The following is a 16,981-nucleotide window of genomic DNA, read 5'->3' as shown; positions in this document are numbered from 1 at the left end:
ACGGTATATTCTTATAATTAGTGTAATTGTTGGGAATGTCATTGTGTTGTAGCAGAGGAGCACCGGTGGACATCATACTCTGGTTGTCACGTCTCCACCAAGTCATCATCATCGTCATCATCATCATCATCATCATCATCAGAGCAGACAGTGCAATAGCGTGCTGGACTCACCTGATTGCATCTCGTCACGCTCCAGCCCTCCTCCCATGCCAGGGTCGTTACCAGCGCAAGTCTGAGCTGTGTGACCTCGCATTCTGGCAGCAGGAGCAAGTTGGCGGATTGTAGTCATGCCCTCTCTCTCTCTGTGTGTGTGTGTGTGTGTGTGTGTGTGTGTGTGTGTGTGTGTGTGTGTGACGTATTTCATGGGACAGATGTGTGATCAGTAAGCATCTATCTGCCTACTTATGTATCTGGCTGTGTATGTGTCTACAGACAGAATACCATCATATCGGAAAAAATTGGTGTACCTGGTGTGTGGTGCGGTGCTGCGGTTCCTGATGGTGGCGATGGTGGTGGTGGCGGTGGTCTGGAGACAAAGAGGTGAGGGACGGCGGGGCGGCGGCGTCCACTAGCGACGGGGGGGCGGGAGGGTAACATACTAACATTCCACCAGCAGCAGGACAGGGAGGAGGAGGACACACCCACCTGCTTCCTGCCCTCCAACACAACCACATTTGCCGCAAACACGTAACACCACCAATACCAACATCAACACCAGATTTATCATGACCCTTGTGTCCTCACCACTCAGCACAACATTCCAGCTCCAGTACAGGACACACCCACCTGCTTCCTGCCCACCAACATCACCACACCTGCCGCAAACACTCAGTAACACCAACACCAATATCAACACCGGATTTGACATGACCATGTGTCCTCACCACCACTCAGCACAACATTCCAACACCAAGACAGGGAGGAGAAGAGGACACACCCGCCTGCTTCCTGCCCTCCAGCACCACCACACCAGTTACAAACGCGGAACACAATCACCAGTATCAACACCGGATTTCGGCCTGTATTTTGAAACGCTTTGCTCTCTCACCACGACTATTTTTAAAGGCCGTGGAGATGATTTGCCGGGTTCTCAACAGTGTCTCACCTGTCAACAATGCAGAAATCTTGTTAATCTCTCACTAGAACTGTAAGAACACACTTAAAACCCGTGTATCTTAAAGTAGAGGCCTTTGAAAGTAGTGGAGGAGCGGGGCAGATGTGTTTTAAAATATGGCCCCAAGTTATCACGGTCCTTGTGTCACCATCACCACCACCACCATCCGCTACATCCTGGTTCCTTACTGTACCACGCCCATACCCAGGCTCCTCCTACAACGGGCACTCTTAGTCAGCCGTAAAATGTCCAGACCGTGAACTCTTTCTTTCCTCGTATCGTCAGTAAGTTACTTGGATATTTACACAAACGCAAGAGGAGAGGCGAGAAAATGAGATTATAATATACAAGACCACAACGGTATGACTTATATTTAACGAGAAAATGGAAAGAAAAGTGGAAATAAAGCAAGGTTTAATTCAAAACAGTTATGCATGTGTGTGTGTGTGTCTGTGTGTGTGTGTGAGAGAGAGAGAGAGAGAGAGAGAGAGAGAGAGAGAGAGAGAGAGAGAGAGAGAGAGAGAGAGAGAGAGAGAGAGAGAGAGAGAGGAATGAAGGAGACGCCCCTCAGTGTTATCCCTCTAGGGGCGTCGTTTCTCTCTCTCTCTCTCTCTCTCTCTCTCTCTCTCTCTCTCTCTCTCTCTCTCTCTCTCTCTCTCTCTCTCTCTCTCTCTCTCTGGTGAGGAACAGACAGATCCCTTGGAGTAAAGTTCTCTTAAGCCATTCTAGTTTAGACACACATTCTTCACCATCAAACAACCTAGTACCATATATTTCCCTTATTAAACAACCTAGCATTATATGTATAATTTTTTTCCAGCATAAAACAGCCTACGCCTACTGTACTTCCATTAGCATCAAATTTTCACCATCATCAAAACAGTCTGATCATAATTTTTCCTGATCATTAAACCGCATTCCCACATATTTTCATCATCAAACAGCTAAACATTGTAAACACTGACCAAGAGGTTTATTGCTGTTTGTTTTCCTTCTTATTCTTTTTTATTATCATCTTTCTCATAAAAAGTTTTCATTTCTTAAGCACAAAGCAACAACAGGTCTCCACACTCGCTTGTAGACACTGATAAGAGAGAGAGAGAGAGAGAGAGAGAGAGAGAGAGAGAGAGAGAGAGAGAGAGAGAGAGAGAGAGAGACTTGCTTGGCTTGCACTCTGTAGGAAAGTAATACACGATAGACTGGCTTCTCTCTCTCTCTCTCTCTCTCTCTCTCTCTCTCTCTCTCTCTCTCTCTCTCTCTCTCTCTCTCTCTCTCTATCACCAGGAGAGTTGATGCTTTTATGAGCGGAAAGGCAGAGAGGGCGTGTACCGCTGGGTCGCGAGGGAGGAAGATAAAAAAAAAAAAAGTAAGCAGGATGGGACGCGACGAAGGGTTGAGACTTTTTTTTTTTTTTTTTTTTTGCCCGCGTGTCGGTCAGTCAGCATTTAGTAGAAGGAGAGAGAAATGGGAAGGAAAAAAGGAATCGTATCACAGGTTGTTTTGTGCGGCAGATGAAGCGTGTCGTGAACTCCTGAACCTCCTTTCCCGTGTGGCCGAGGAAGGAATGCACGGCGGACAGATTTTATAGCGCAAGTTAAGACGAGACTCCCTGAAAGACGAGAGCTTAGACCTTTGCCCGTTTTCTGATACTATTTGCTCTCTCACCGCGACTATTTTCAAAGAGATGGCCAGCCGGATTTTCAAGAGTGTTTCTCCTGTTGATAATGTGTAAATTTGTCACTAGAACCGTAAGAAATACTTCGAAACCCGCGGCACTTCAACTAGAGCCTTCGGAAAGTAGTGGAGGGGGCAGCGCAGAAGTGTTTTAGAATATGGGCCTTAGATTGATGAGGGAATGAGTAACAGTCTTCGGTAACATCCTGCTTGGCGACGTGGGGCGAATAGAGTCATGGAAGCCACCAATTAGAGTTTATGGTAAAGTTTATTCAGATTCCGCCCCGTCCTCCTCTGCAGCCGGCTCTTGCTTGTTTATCGCATGTGGACTCGGAAAGCACTCGGAATTGCCATTAAGCTGAACGAGTCTGGCTAATACATGGGTTGTCTCTTATCGAAGTTAAGTTTTCAGGTTCTTACTTCATAAATATCATTAAAGACCATTTTTTTTTTACTTTCCATCCAAAACAAAGGGCAAAGTTATATCAATAGATGATTAAAATGATAATTAATAATGTACCCTTAGCCCAAGAGAGAGAGAGAGAGAGAGAGAGAGAGAGAGAGAGAGAGGGACTTCAGTAATCCCTTCAGAAGTTGTGTGACTGCGAGCAGGTGATGCAGCTGAGGGAAGGGGAGGCAGGACTTCCCTTAAGACCGCCTGGTAGATGTTGTCCATTGGCGTGTTTGTGGCTGACCTTCCATTCCTACCCATCCATTCCATTCCCCAGCCCTTTACCTGCTCTCCGGGACCTCTTTTCTGCCCCATTGTCTTTCCCTCTCCTCTTCTACATCTCATTTTCTTCTTGTCGTTTTCTTTCTCATTTCTTCTCTTTAATCCCATGTTTCTTTGGTATATTCTGTTTCATTATCTGTTCTCTGTTTTCTTTTACATTTCGTTTTCCTTGTTTCTTTTTTCTTCTTACCTCTGCTTTTTTTTCCTCCTCACACATCTTCGGTAAATTCTGCCTTTATATCTTTCCCTGTGTGTTTTATTTTTACACCTTGTTTTTCTCCTTTCTTTTTCTTTCATATCTTTACTTCTTTCTCACATATCTTCGGTAAATTTTGCTCCATTACTTTTCCTCACCTAGCTTATTTCTGTCTTCGTCCTTCTAGCAACATTTTTCTTCCTCACCTCTTCCCTCTCATCCCCACATCTCTCCGGTACATTCCACATCATTACTTCTCCTTGTTCTCTTGAATATTCTCGTCTTCCTTTCGCCAGCTACCCGTTCCTTCCTCACCTTCTGACCGGGTGGAAGACGTGCATAAGATGACCCTTCCTCCCTCAGGCTTGCACCTCCACCTGGTGCCTATGACCTCTGATAAGACAGGTAGCTGGGAGGAAGACAGCATTAAAGATTCATCTCTCCTCCAAGCTACTGTGCTGCGTCAGAATGTTTTTAGCAGGATTGTCAAACTTTTTATAAACTATCGTACAGCTACTAGGTGTTAATGCATGGTACATAATACAGGAACGTAAAAGGCTATCGCATTCTTTCTGTTGACGAAAGAATCATCCATCGTAGCTTATTTGATTCTCCTACATGGTTCTCCTCTCTCGCGGAAATGGCCGGTGATTTCTTGTTCATTGTCTCCCACCACCACCACCACCACCACCATCTCCATCACCATCACTAACTCCACTTCTGCTGCGGGGCTCCATCACCGTGTGGCCGGAAGTGCAAAGCGAGGACATAAAGTAGTGGTTGAACAAGAGAGAGAGAGAGAGAGAGAGAGAGAGAGAGAGAGAGAGAGAGAGAGAGAGAGAGAGAGAGAGAGAGAGAGAGAGAGAGAGAGAGACAAAATCTCCTATCCTCTTTATCCCTACTTAACCCTCGCGCGACAGAGAGACATGGGAAGGTTTCAGGCTTGTCAACATTCTCTTTTTATTCCGATTGAGTCTCAGTCCAGAAAAAAAAAAGGAAGAATAAAAAAAAGGTTCTTCCAGTAAACCCAATGACCGATGGCTGCTTTTTTTACCCTTGGTGTTTGTGGTAAATGTGATGACGATAGGAAACAATCATGCATTAAAACCGTGTCTGGAGATGATAATGAAACTATGAGGGTAGCGGATAGGAATGGGGCTGTGGTGGTAAGAACAGAGATCTATTTAATGGGATGGGAGTCACTGAGTCGCTTCAGCTGGCAGCCAGATTGTTGTGGTGGTGGGGAGGGAGTTAGATTCCTGGCGTGGTTGGTAGGAAGTTAGAGTTAAGTTATGTGTACACTAATTATTATAGATAGCGTTGGGATGTGTGGGATTTGTCCTTCACGGCACGGCTGGACTGGAGCCACGCCGCCCTTTGTCCAGTAATCAATATTTTTGTTCTACTATTCTTCATACAGTTCGAAATTTTACTCATAGAATACAGACCCGAGTACAGACTGCCCTTGTATCCAAATACTATGAGCATCTATTAACGAGTAGACAGGAACCCCAGCCACACAGCAGCGCCCGGTGATACCCATGCGCGGGGTGAAGGACAGGGACACGAAACCTGGAGGCGGCTTGCTGTGACAGGCGGGTGGGATGCCAAGCTGACGTGCAGGGAGTCGACTCTGGAGGTGACGGGCGGGGAGTCAACCAGGACAGTCCCGTTACGTTCCTCATCTGGCCAGAGCTGGTCTGAGGATAGTCTCGGTGGCCGGAGATAACCTCAGACGACAAATTCTTTACCTCGCCTCACCTAACCTGCTGCGTGGATTGTCGCCGCCCAAGCACCTCACCTCGCCTCGCCTCCCTCAGCTCAGCCAGGCCAGTGCCCCCCGCTCGCATCACTCCTCCGGGTTTGGCACAACTTCAAGGCGACGCACACTTGCCTTGAAGCACACCTGCATGAGAGTTTGGAAGGCTGTTGGCTCCTCTCCCTCTCCTGGGCTTGTTTTTGTGTAACTGAAGACTCGATAATCCTCCTCTGCTTCTAGATTACTTGGATTGTTTAGATAGATACTCGTAGTTTTTTCTACATTTATTCATGACCGAGTGTTTGTTTATAGCCGCTTGACGGGTGAGGACTAATGCGAGTTGGAGTTTTCATTATTCACGTATTTATTCCAGTTTCAACCTCCGTATTCTTCTCTACGTGGGAGAAAAAGGATGGTGGTGATGGCACTGCATTCCCGTCTCGCCCTCACCTCCCTTCTCCTGGAAATGGTTGCTTTGGAAACCTCCTACCAGTAATTAATCCAAGTCAATTACTGTCTTGACGGAGTTACTAGATTCCCGCAGGATGGTTAAGCCGCTGGGTGGTGATTAGATATTAATAGTCCTCCTCAGGCAGCCGCCGCTGAATGTTCATGAGTTGTGGGGTTGAGCGTCCCGTGACCCTCAGATCTTGTGATGTAGCTTGTATTCGTAATGTATTTCTCTCGCGCTGGTTTCCCTTCAGTCTTGTTTGCAGTGTGTTGCACCGTCGCCATCTGTCTCAGCAATGGCCAGGAAGAGAATTTTCCTAGTGTGTGTGTGTGTGTGTGTGTGTGTGTGTGTGTGTGTGTGTGTGTGTGTGTGTGTGTGTGTGTGTGTGTGTGTGTGTGTGCTATTTACAAAGCAACAAAAATGACAAAAAAGGGGGGGGACAAGGAAAAGAGTGAGTTAAATGATTAGATGATTGATATACAGTAAAACAGATTTATTAACAAACTCGTCTTGAACATGGAACGTATGCATTGAATTAAGGAGCCAGTAAGTGATCACCGGAGACGCCTAGTCATTACCAGGCAACCAGAGAAGGAAACGAGTGAGTAGAATGATACACTTAAGTGGAGGCATATTAACAAACTCGCCTGAATGCACCTAAGGAGGCAGGCAGTAAGTGATGAAATCGGAGACGCCTAATCATTACTAGGGAATCAGAGGAGCTAAGTCTCTCTGTGTGTCTGGTCGGCGCCTCACACGTGGGCTGGGGCGCGTCCACGGCCTTCACATCCTCCCGCGAGAACCCCGGGATGTGGGCGGCAGCGACTCCTTAGGCTTGTGTTTATAGCGCCTGTGTGTGTGTGTATGTGTGTGTTGAGGCGGGTAAGTGGCGCTCTGGTGGCCGCGGGGCAACACTGGGCCTGATGTTTGTACTGGAAAGCTGGTAAATCCCATGTTGGAATGCTAGGATTGTGTATTTTCTGCGATCTGTGAATGTTGTGTGTGTGTGTATGATATTATCCGTTTGTAAGCTTCTCGTTCCTTGTGTGTGTCTGTCTTTTTGTCTGTCCGCTAACGTTATGGCTTTATTTCATCGTTTCTTGGGTGATGTTCTTATGCCAACGACAATATAACACTTTCTGCTTCATCTGAGTAATGGTGAACGACTTTGCTAAGCTGCAGACACGAAAAAGTTTCACTCTGTCATTCCCTTTATTTTCACTGTTTCTCACAATCACACTTTAAACAACACCTCAAACGGAAAGAGAAACAGCAGCAATCTAAAGGTTAACACACACCCTCCGCTCCCGTCATGTTTCATCTCTGAGAATGAAGCTGCGTGTCATATTAACGTCTGATTTCTGTTCATCCGCGTCCCTCCTACATCATCGCAGACGCTGCCGAGGTGACCGCCATGTAAGGAAACAAACACTTTCTCCGTAAGGCACCTGCGAGGTAATTACCGCCACTCCCTCACCTGTTGATAATAAATATGACGTTCTGTGTGGGCGGCAGTGGTAGAAAAGAGCTCTGATGACACTCCTATACCTGGCATAAAAATAACGTTAGTAGCAGCCTGTCCGCTGGTCACCGCGGCTCGTCTATGGGAACAAAACACCGTAAACAAGAGGATTAAGCCGCCGGGGTGGAGGGGTACACATCTGACCTTGTAGGGAGCGTTTGGGAGAAAGTCTTGTAGTAGGAGGAGATTGCTGGGGACAATGGTGCGGAGACAAAAAGGCGCGTTTTGCTTAGTTATTACCCACACGTCAAGGTAATGGCTCGGGCGGGAATACACGTCCCGTAGATTGTCTCGGGGAAAGGAAACCTGTAAGAGGAGGAGCGTCACGGGCCGTGCATCACCCTGGCCCTGGGATGCTGTGCTGCGGGCGCCTTCTGTCCTGTGTGCCAGTGTGGAAATACTCTCTGCACTTCAGTTTGCAGCCTTCTCAGTTTACACCTTCTCTTTGTTGTCAGAAGCTACCATGAAATTTATATGTCTTTGTCCCTTTTCCCGAGTGTCTAGGCTGGCGGGGAGGGAGCGCCCAGCACCGCCAGCCGCTGCAAGGCTGTGCCGAGAGGGAGGGGAGACCCAGGCGACAGTGCTCTTAAGAATGCAATTTTGTGGTGGTTAAAGTTGTCTGGGAAACTGAACAGAGAGAGAGAGAGAGAGAGAGAGAGAGAGAGAGAGAGAGAGAGAGAGAGAGAGAGAGAGAGAGAGAGAGAGAGAGAGAGAGAGAGAGAGAGAGAGAGAGAGAATTGTGCCTCTGCCGTGGGCTTTATTGTAAGTGCCTTTATCAGTGAGGTAGATGTTATGTTGAAAGCGGTACCCTCAAATTTTTGTTATCTCATTATGGGCGTGATGGCCACAGCACCACGAGAAGCACACCGCAAGTAATGGAGAACAGAGGTGATCGGAAGGCGGCCATCTTGAGGACGAGCTGTAGTGTTGTTGTTGTTGTTGTTGTTGGTGGTGGTGGTGGTGGTGGTGGTGGTGGTGGTGGTGGTGGTGGCGGCGACACGGACTGCCTTCACCTTCACTGTTTTTGTGCGTAAACGTTCCCAATCGTCTACTTTACCATATATAGACAACATAGTTACGGTAAGGTAATTAAATGAAAACTAAATTATGACTGCAAAATTTTGTTGTCTACATGTTTTTTCGAAGGAAGGGTGAAGTTAATCCTCGACAGGAGCCTGAAAGGGAAACGTGATTTTACAATTTTAAATACATATACATGCTACGTCGTGTTGTGTTACGGCAGTCTTCCCTAAAAGAAGCAGCACTAATCAAAACTTTATCGTCGCACTCAAGACAGGAACACGAGTCAGTCTGAGTAGGATCGTGTTGAGTCCGAGACGCGACCATCAACCGCGGCTCGAGTACGTCAGCCCCACAAGAATTAATCGTAAGTCAGGATCAGCTCAATTTCCTGAGGGGAGGCGGGGAGATAATGGAAGGCAGAGATGGCGGGGGGAAGAGGGGAGCGCCTGCCACCCCGACACTCTGTCCAGGATGCGAAGGAAAGGATCTCAGAAAAGGCTGCCACTTAAGCATTCATGTTCCTCGCTGAATGCATTTCAAGATGAAGGAAGGTGTCTGTCATGCCCACGTGACAGCTGAGGAGTCTTTGCAGGCAATCTGGCTGAGTGACAGTTTTGCTGGTCGACGTGAGTGCCTTTTTCAATTTATTTGTGTCCATTGTGTGACTTCCCGCTGCTGGAATCACGTCAGGGTCACTGGTGGCTTTACTGGGCAGGGAATTACTCGCGCACTGGTTTTAGGACTTCGGGCAATGATCCCTCACTAAAATATCTTCCCCTGCATCCATCCCCTCCTTCCTTCCTCAATCACCCAGCGCTCTCCCTGTCTCCCTTTGTCTCCTCCCCTCTCTCCAAACCATTCTGTGACTCATATCCTTCCCTCTTTCACACAGCAACAGCATATATTTCCAGCCTCCCCCTCACCACCACCTTCCCTTCACAGTTCCTCGCCCCTCAGGTTGGCTTTGTAGCCTTACCCTTTGTCACTGTTAGTCGGACTCATCATTTACAAGTAACGTATTGATCAATAACTTCCTTCTAATGTTGTTTTAAGGCCAGAGGAATATTTATTTTCAAACGCGCGCGCTCCTTTTATTTAACTCAGGTGCCCCTCCCTCCCGGGTCCCCTCACCGGTCCCTGGGCACTCAGTCAGGGGCAGGGGTCAGGCCAGTGTGCTCGGGTCGCCTCTATAAGTCAGCCCTAACCCGCCGCTTGCTTTTAGTTTGCTGGGGTTATTCTTGGCTCGGACAGCAAGCACCCTCGGTCTTGCTACCTACCAGATATGCAGGTGTTGTCGGCCCTGGAAAACTGCCAACTATGTGGACCGTTAAAAGATCAGCTCCGTGGCCAGTACTAACCATCCCATCACGTCGCCCTCCAGCACCACCACCACCACTAGCAAGAACACTTCCTCCTCCACTCCCTCCTCCTCCCCCTGTCCTCCTTTCCACTCGCCCCCACCCGCTCAGCCATGCCGTCTCCTGCAGGTGATTTGCTATTGATCCTGAGCTTCGTAATTAATCCTCAGCCCCAAATCAAAGGTGCCACGAATTCGAATCTCGCCATGCCACGTGCACTCCTCGGATTGCAGAACACACAAAGCTCTCTCTCTCTCTCTCTCTCTCTCTCTCTCTCTCTCTCTCTCTCTCTCTCTCTCTCTCTCTCTCTCTCTCTCTCTCTCTCTCTCTCTCTCTCTCTCGTCTCTCTCTCTCTCTCTCCTCTCTCTCTCTCTCTCTCTCTCTCTTGGTTTGCCAGCTAAGTGTTCCCAAATGAGAAGAAAGAATGACTCCCTGGACACTTTTCTGCCGTGGTGTGCAATGAGGCAAAATTCTCTCTGGTTCTTGCACCTGAAGCTGAGGCCGGGAGGAGAGAGTAATAAACAAGGCATCTTTTGCAGCGCCAGCGTGTTCACGGCGACGCGCTAATCAAGTGGCGTGGTTCTTGACCTTGCGATGCCTTGGGTGGCGTGTGTGGGGACCATGCTTGGCTGCTCCCGCACCTCTCTCCCTCTTTCTTCCTCACATTAGCGCCTCTTATCGACTGGCCAGCACGCATCTCACTGTATCTCTCTCTCCCTCCCTCCCTCCTCTCCCAGCCATGCTCCGCCGCTCATCTCCGTGATATTTTTGTCAAGTCTCCCGTTACTTCTCTTTTTTTCAGCATTCCGTTTCGTCTTATCTCCACTGCCGGTGTTTCAAGCACAAAATTGCAGCGGAAAATGAGGCGTTACTTTCAGCAACAGACGCGATATTGCCTTGCTGTGTTTGTAATGAACTGTTGACTGGCAAGTGAAGCCAAACTGTTCTGAGGTAGTCTTTCACACAATTCGCTTTGGAAACGGAAAAAAAGACTAAGTGACTAACTAAATAATCAACTGTCTAATAACTAACTAACAAACTAAATAGATAAATAAAAATAAATAAATTGATAGATGAAACTGCCATTTTTAGTCAGTGGACGTTTTTTTTTCAACCTTTTTGTTAGTTTTGCACAGAACCCCGCTTAAATGAAAATAAATAAGTAAATAAAAGTCCATGATGTATTTTCGTTCAAACCCTCATGACATAAAGCAAAGCCAACCAACAAAAGCGAGAGGGGAGTGAGAAAAAATACCCCACCACACCAGTTCATTGTCAACCATGAGTACTCCTGCGCCCTTCTGCCTAATTGCCTCCTGCCGGTTAGTTGTGGCTGCGCGGGGGTCGGGCCCAGGGCGTCTAGATTCTTGGTGGTCGGCTGTGTCCTTAACGGGAGCCACGTGGTGCTGGCCGGCCCGTCTGTGGTCACCAAGACGCCCTGACCACACACACTTACACTGAGCTGAGCTGAGAGAGGGTTTGCCTTACACAAGGCGAGATGAAGTGGTTGTGCAGTAATGGCATAGTGGTGTGTGTGTGTGTGTGTGTGTGTGTGTGTGTGTGTGTGTGTGTGTGTGTGTGTGTGTGTGTGTGTGTGTGTCAAGGAGTCTGGCCAAGGGTACTAAAAATTAAATCAGAGAGAGAGAGAGAGAGAGAGAGAGAGAGAGAGAGAGAGAGAGAGAGAGAGAGAGAGAGAGAGAGAGAGAGAGAGAGAGAGAGAGAGAGAGGCGTTCAATATTTCTCCTAAAAAAAATAATTACAGAAGAAGAGATTAAGACGTTGACCAATTTAGTTCTACTCCTTCTTTAAACCGTTCAATTCTAAAGAAAGAGCAGAAGGAGGCAAAATGTTTAAAAAGCTTACAAGCGAAAGGGACGAAAGTGTGAAGATACTGATAAATTCTCGTATTAGTGAGACCGACAGAAGGGGGAAAATGAGCAGGTCTGTGCGTATGTGTGCGAGTGTGTAGTATACGAGCAGTGTAGTGTTGAGTTGGGCGGTGAATGACTCCTGCAGGGGGGCGGAAGGGAAGTGGAATGGATGCTGGTGACGCGCTGGTGTTGGTGACGGTCATAAGCCCTTGTGATGACCAGGAGGCGTAGCGGTAACTGTTATGCGGCGTGACAATACTGTGGGTAGAGCAGCGTTTGGTGTGTCTCCTTTCCCCCTTTCTTCCTCCTTTCCTGTTTCATCTCCTCTTCATAACTACATTTAAGAGAGAGAAAGAAGGAGAGAGGGAAACGCAAAGTAAATAGATGCGAAAAAGAAAAAAACACACACACTCACTGGATGAAATAAGTATACGGAAAGACAGAAACAGACACGAAAAGCACCCTTGTCCAGTACCCCTGTGTGGGCAGGAAGCGGCTCCACCTTCTGTCCACACCTGAGATCTTGAGTGATGGGGAAGGAAGGTGGTTGGCAGGGGAGGAGGGGAGGGAAGTAGAGGGAAATGGAGGGATTTGCAAGAATCGTGGTGACAGGGGTAAGGGAAGAAATTAGAGAGGGACATGGTAATAAGAGAGAAGAGGTTAGTGTGGGGAGAGTGAGTGGTGAGGGATGCAGGAAGGGAGGCATGAGAGCAGAAAAAGTGAAAGGATTGTGGATTTACGTAGATTCTCTTCGTGTACTAAGCGAGTCGTTCATTTTCTCGTTTGTTGAATATGTTTCGTTGCAGTTTTTTTCCACGACGTGTATATGTACCATGATACCAGGCCAGTAGACGTAGGTTATTTTTATTTCCAGAAAGCATTTGATAAGCTTCCTCATAAGCGCCTCCTGCATAAAGTAAAAGCTCACGGCATATCAGGTAACCTCACCGCGTGGATAGAGGATTGGTTGACAGATCGCAAACATCGAGTAGTAATTAACGGTAAACCTTTAAGTTGGATCAATGTAAGTAGTGGTGTTCGTCAAGGATCAGTCTTAGGACTGATCCTCTTCATATTATTTATCAATGACACTGAGGAAGGGATCATAAAGTAAATTGTCAAAATTGTCAAAATTCATAAAATTGCTAGCAAGGCTGACTCACCAACCCAATGTCAAATTTTGCGAAGTGACATAGACACTCACTGAATGGTCTGAAAAGTGGCTTATGAACTTTAATTTTGATAAATGCCACGTAATACACATCGGAAATAGCAACCCGCAGGAAAATTATAAAATGGGTAACAGCCCCATCAAAAGTGTAGATAATGAAAAAGATTTGGGAATTTTATTATCAACAGATCTTAAACCAAACAAACATTGCATCGAAGTCATTAAATTGCCAATAAATTAATAGAATTTATAAGAAGATCTTTCACTTTCAAATATGAAAAAATAATCTTGACCATGTAAAACTCACGCGTACGTCCTTATAACAAAAAGATATTGAGAAATAAAAAAAATAACGTAGAGAAACAAAAATTACCCCAATGCTTCGCAATAAACCCTACGAGGAACGCCTTAAAGAACCAAATCCATTCTCCCTATCAGAACGCATATTAAGAGGGGACCTGATGTTGCTTTACAAAATTTTTAAGGGATTCACAAATATCAGACCTGAACTCTTCCTAACACTCAGCCAGTCTAATGTTACAAGAAGCAATGGCTTCAAAATAATAGGTAAGCGACTTCAAATAAATGAAGCCAAACTTTTTTCTTTAATCGTGTAATAAGTATTTGGAATTGACTTCCGTCAAGCGTTGTTAACTCAGGTACTGTTGATTCATTTAAAACCCGTCTTGACAAGTATCTAGAAACTAATCCCGGTTTATCATTGTTCCTGTCTGAATAACGAACACGTTCGCTTAATACTATCTGTCATCTGATGGGGGTATACTTCACTAAGGAAAACAACTAATTTACAACAAAGAAAACTAATCACATTAAAGAGACCTTAGTGATGGCTAGGTTCCTCGGCGAATTACTGCTGACCCCTTCACAGTAATGGTAAAAGGAATGGAGTCTTTGCAGAGAAACTAACCCACCAGTATAGTCACCTAGTTAAAATATATCCCATACAATCAGATTTAAGATGGAGGAAGCGCCTCATCAGATGACACTAATAATAGGACTGTATGTCTTCTCAAATTCCATGTTGTTTATTTTATACAACATGTTACCATTTCCTTTTTCCAGCCAGATTCGGTTAAAGGGATGGGGATAGGGGGAGGAGATTTCTTCAGTGCTATCCTGTCTCTACCACTAATAGTTGGAGTAAAGTAGTTACCCAAACAACCTAGTAAGGACCTCAGGGTCTGTTGCAGTTTGGACTTCCTGTGTATATTCCTTTGTATATTCCTCCTCCTCCTCCTCCTCGTCCCCCGCAACACTCGAATCAAGCCAGCATGTCTCCAGGACTCACTAATTCCCTTCATCATCATTGCAAGGTTCTTTCTTCCGCCAAATTCTTCCCCGGCCGAACCAAAGTAATCAAACCCAAGATTCTGAGGACACGGGAACTGGAGAGGCTTGGGGAGGGACCGGCCCGGGTTAGGATGAAGAGGCCAAGAGGTGACGTGAGGGAAGGGTGAGGAAGTAGGAGGAGGGTAGAAGAGAAGAGGGAGTTAAGTGAGAGGTGATGGAGGGAGGGAAGGAAGGAGAGAGAGAAGGGATCGAGTGAGAGGAATGAGTGAGAGATGGGGTCTTCATTTTAGACTTTTTTCTTCGCGTGTGTGTGTGTGTGTGTGTGTGTGTGTGTGTGTGTGTGTGTGTGTGTGTGTGTGTGTGTGTGTGTGTGTGTGTGCGCGCGCACGCGCGCGCGTACGCCGAGGTCATGGTTAATTTTTTTTTTCATTCTTTCTCTTCTTTCTTCTTCTATTCCTCCTCCTCCTCCTCCTCCTCCTCCTCCTTTGTCTTCTTAGTCGTATATTTTATATATATATATATATATATATATATATATATATATATATATATATATATATATATATATATATACGAGTATATATATATATATATATATTTAGAACAGATTCCGCCTGCGTAAACCAAGATAACAGAAAACGCCAAAAGGATAAGGATGATGATGATGATGATGAGGAGGAGGAGGAGGAGGAGGAGGAGGAGGAGGAGGAGGAGGAGGAAGGTAGGGAGAGAGGTGGACAGCCGGGGCATAACGAGCGTGGCGGGGGAATGATGGGCCTCTCTGGGCAGGTATGGGGAGGTAGTGAGGTTCCAAGGTCGCGCATACAGGTGTTCCTCCCCTCCTTCCCTCCTTCTCTCCATACCTCCATCTCTCTCTCTCCACCCCATTCTCTCATATCCTTCTCGCGTTCCCTCTATCATATTCTTCTACTCGTCTCCTGTGGATGATGATGATTCTCTCTCTCTCTCTCTCTCTCTCTCTCTCTCTCTCTCTCTCTCTCTCTCTCTCTCTCTCTCTCTCTCTCTCTCTCTCTCTCTCTCTCTCTCTCTCTCTCTCTCGTTTTCTTTGCCTGTAATTATCCACTTCGCTATTCATCCTTTCTCCGTCTTTTTTCTTTCTCTCTTTCTCTCTCCTTCCCTTTTTTCCCTCCCTTTCTCCGTCGCCCCGCCATTAATTTCTCGCTTTGTACTCATTTCCTCGTTATCTCCTCACTGGATTTCCTTTTCTTCCTTTCTTTCTTTCTTTCTTTAATCACTTCTGTTGTGTTTATTTTTTTCTCGTTTTTTTTTCATTAAGTTCTGAATCGGTCTTAGTGGTTTGGCTCTTTCTGCGTCCTCTGATTTTATTTATTTATATTTTTTTCCATTATATCGCTTACTTATATCCTTACTCTAGTACTTATTTTTACTTATTTGTTATTAGTTTTTTTTTATCATGTTATGTACTTATATACTAGTGCTCCCTTTTTTCTCATTAATTCCTTCATTCTTTGCTTATCGCTTTTTTTTATTAGTTACCTTCATCTATTTTTTTCAGTCCTTGTCGATTTATTATTATTATTATTATTATTATTATTATTATTATTTTATTTTTTTCATTTTTATTTTTTTTACTCACCCTCTCGCATGTCATTGCCTTCCTTCTTGTCCTCGTCTTTTATCTCCTCCTCTTCCTCTTCGTCCTACTTGACATATGGTGTTCTCTCCTTTAACCTTGTTGTCCTTTTGCTCCTTAACATAAAAAGAATCGTTAAGTCCAGTAGTGTTGTTGCTGTATGTTTTTCCTTTGTATTTGTATTCCTCCTCCTCCTCCTCCTCCTCCTCCTCCTCCTCCTCCAAGCGCTCCTGCTTAACAAACTTACTAGACTTCTTTTATGAAGTATTTAACTCGTATGACGAGACAAAAGCTGTTGATATTATCTACCTTGATTTCCAGAAAGCTTTCGACACTGTTCCCCATAAGAGACTCATCAGTAAAATAAAAGCTCACGGCATTGCCGGAAACACCCTGAAATGGCTGAGAGACTGGCTCTCTGACAGAAAACAGCGTGTTGTAATAAATGGAAAAGAGTCAGAGTGGCATAAGGTAAATAGCGGCGTTCCTCAAGGCTCTGTATTAGGACCAGTACTCTTCATAATGTACATAAATGATATTGATGAAGGGATAAACTGCAAAATAAGTAAATTTGCAGACGACACCAAAATAACAAGTAGAGTTACGTCTGTGTCACAATGGCAGGAACTGCAGTGTGACCTCAATAAACTAACAAGCTGGGCAGAAAAATGGCAGATGAGATTCAATATAGAAAAGTGCAAAATTCTACATATCGGAAGCAACAATGTTCAGGCGAGATATGTAATGAATAACATGCCACTGTCAAGTGCTGATAAAGAAAAAGATCTTGGTGTCGTTGTGTCAAACGACCTAAAGCCGAGTCAACACTGCACAGAAACAGTAAAGACGGCAAATAAATTAGTAGGGTTCATTGGAAGAACCTTTGAATTTAAATCAGAAAAGATTATACTTGCCTTATATAACTCACTGGTGCGCCCTCATCTAGAATACTGTGTACAGTTCTGGTCACCATACTACAAAAAAGACATTGAAAAACTAGAAAAGATACAGCGCAGAGTCACAAAGATGATTCCAAGATTGCGCAATAAGCCGTATGAGGAACGACTGGAAGAACTAAACCTATTTAGTTTAACAAAGCGCAGGATAAGAGGAGACCTAATTGAAGTGTTCAAAATTTTCAAAGGATATAGTAACATTGATGCACATAATTATTTTACCAT

The 16,981-nt window shown here is 45.5% G+C and overlaps 1 protein-coding gene across 8 annotated transcripts in view; it reads left to right on the top strand.

The window, feature by feature from the left end:
• Positions 1–16,981, top strand: part of LOC135090232 (uncharacterized) — a 238,062-nt gene that overhangs the window by 159,743 nt on the left and 61,338 nt on the right. The gene's annotated exons all lie outside the window — the stretch shown is intronic.

This window comes from Scylla paramamosain, chromosome 3 (genome assembly GCF_035594125.1).
Source record: "Scylla paramamosain isolate STU-SP2022 chromosome 3, ASM3559412v1, whole genome shotgun sequence".
NCBI classification, from domain to species: Eukaryota; Metazoa; Arthropoda; class Malacostraca; order Decapoda; family Portunidae; genus Scylla; species Scylla paramamosain.
The sequence above is the reverse complement of the archived record's forward strand: the minus strand, read 5'-3'. Positions and strand labels throughout refer to the sequence as shown.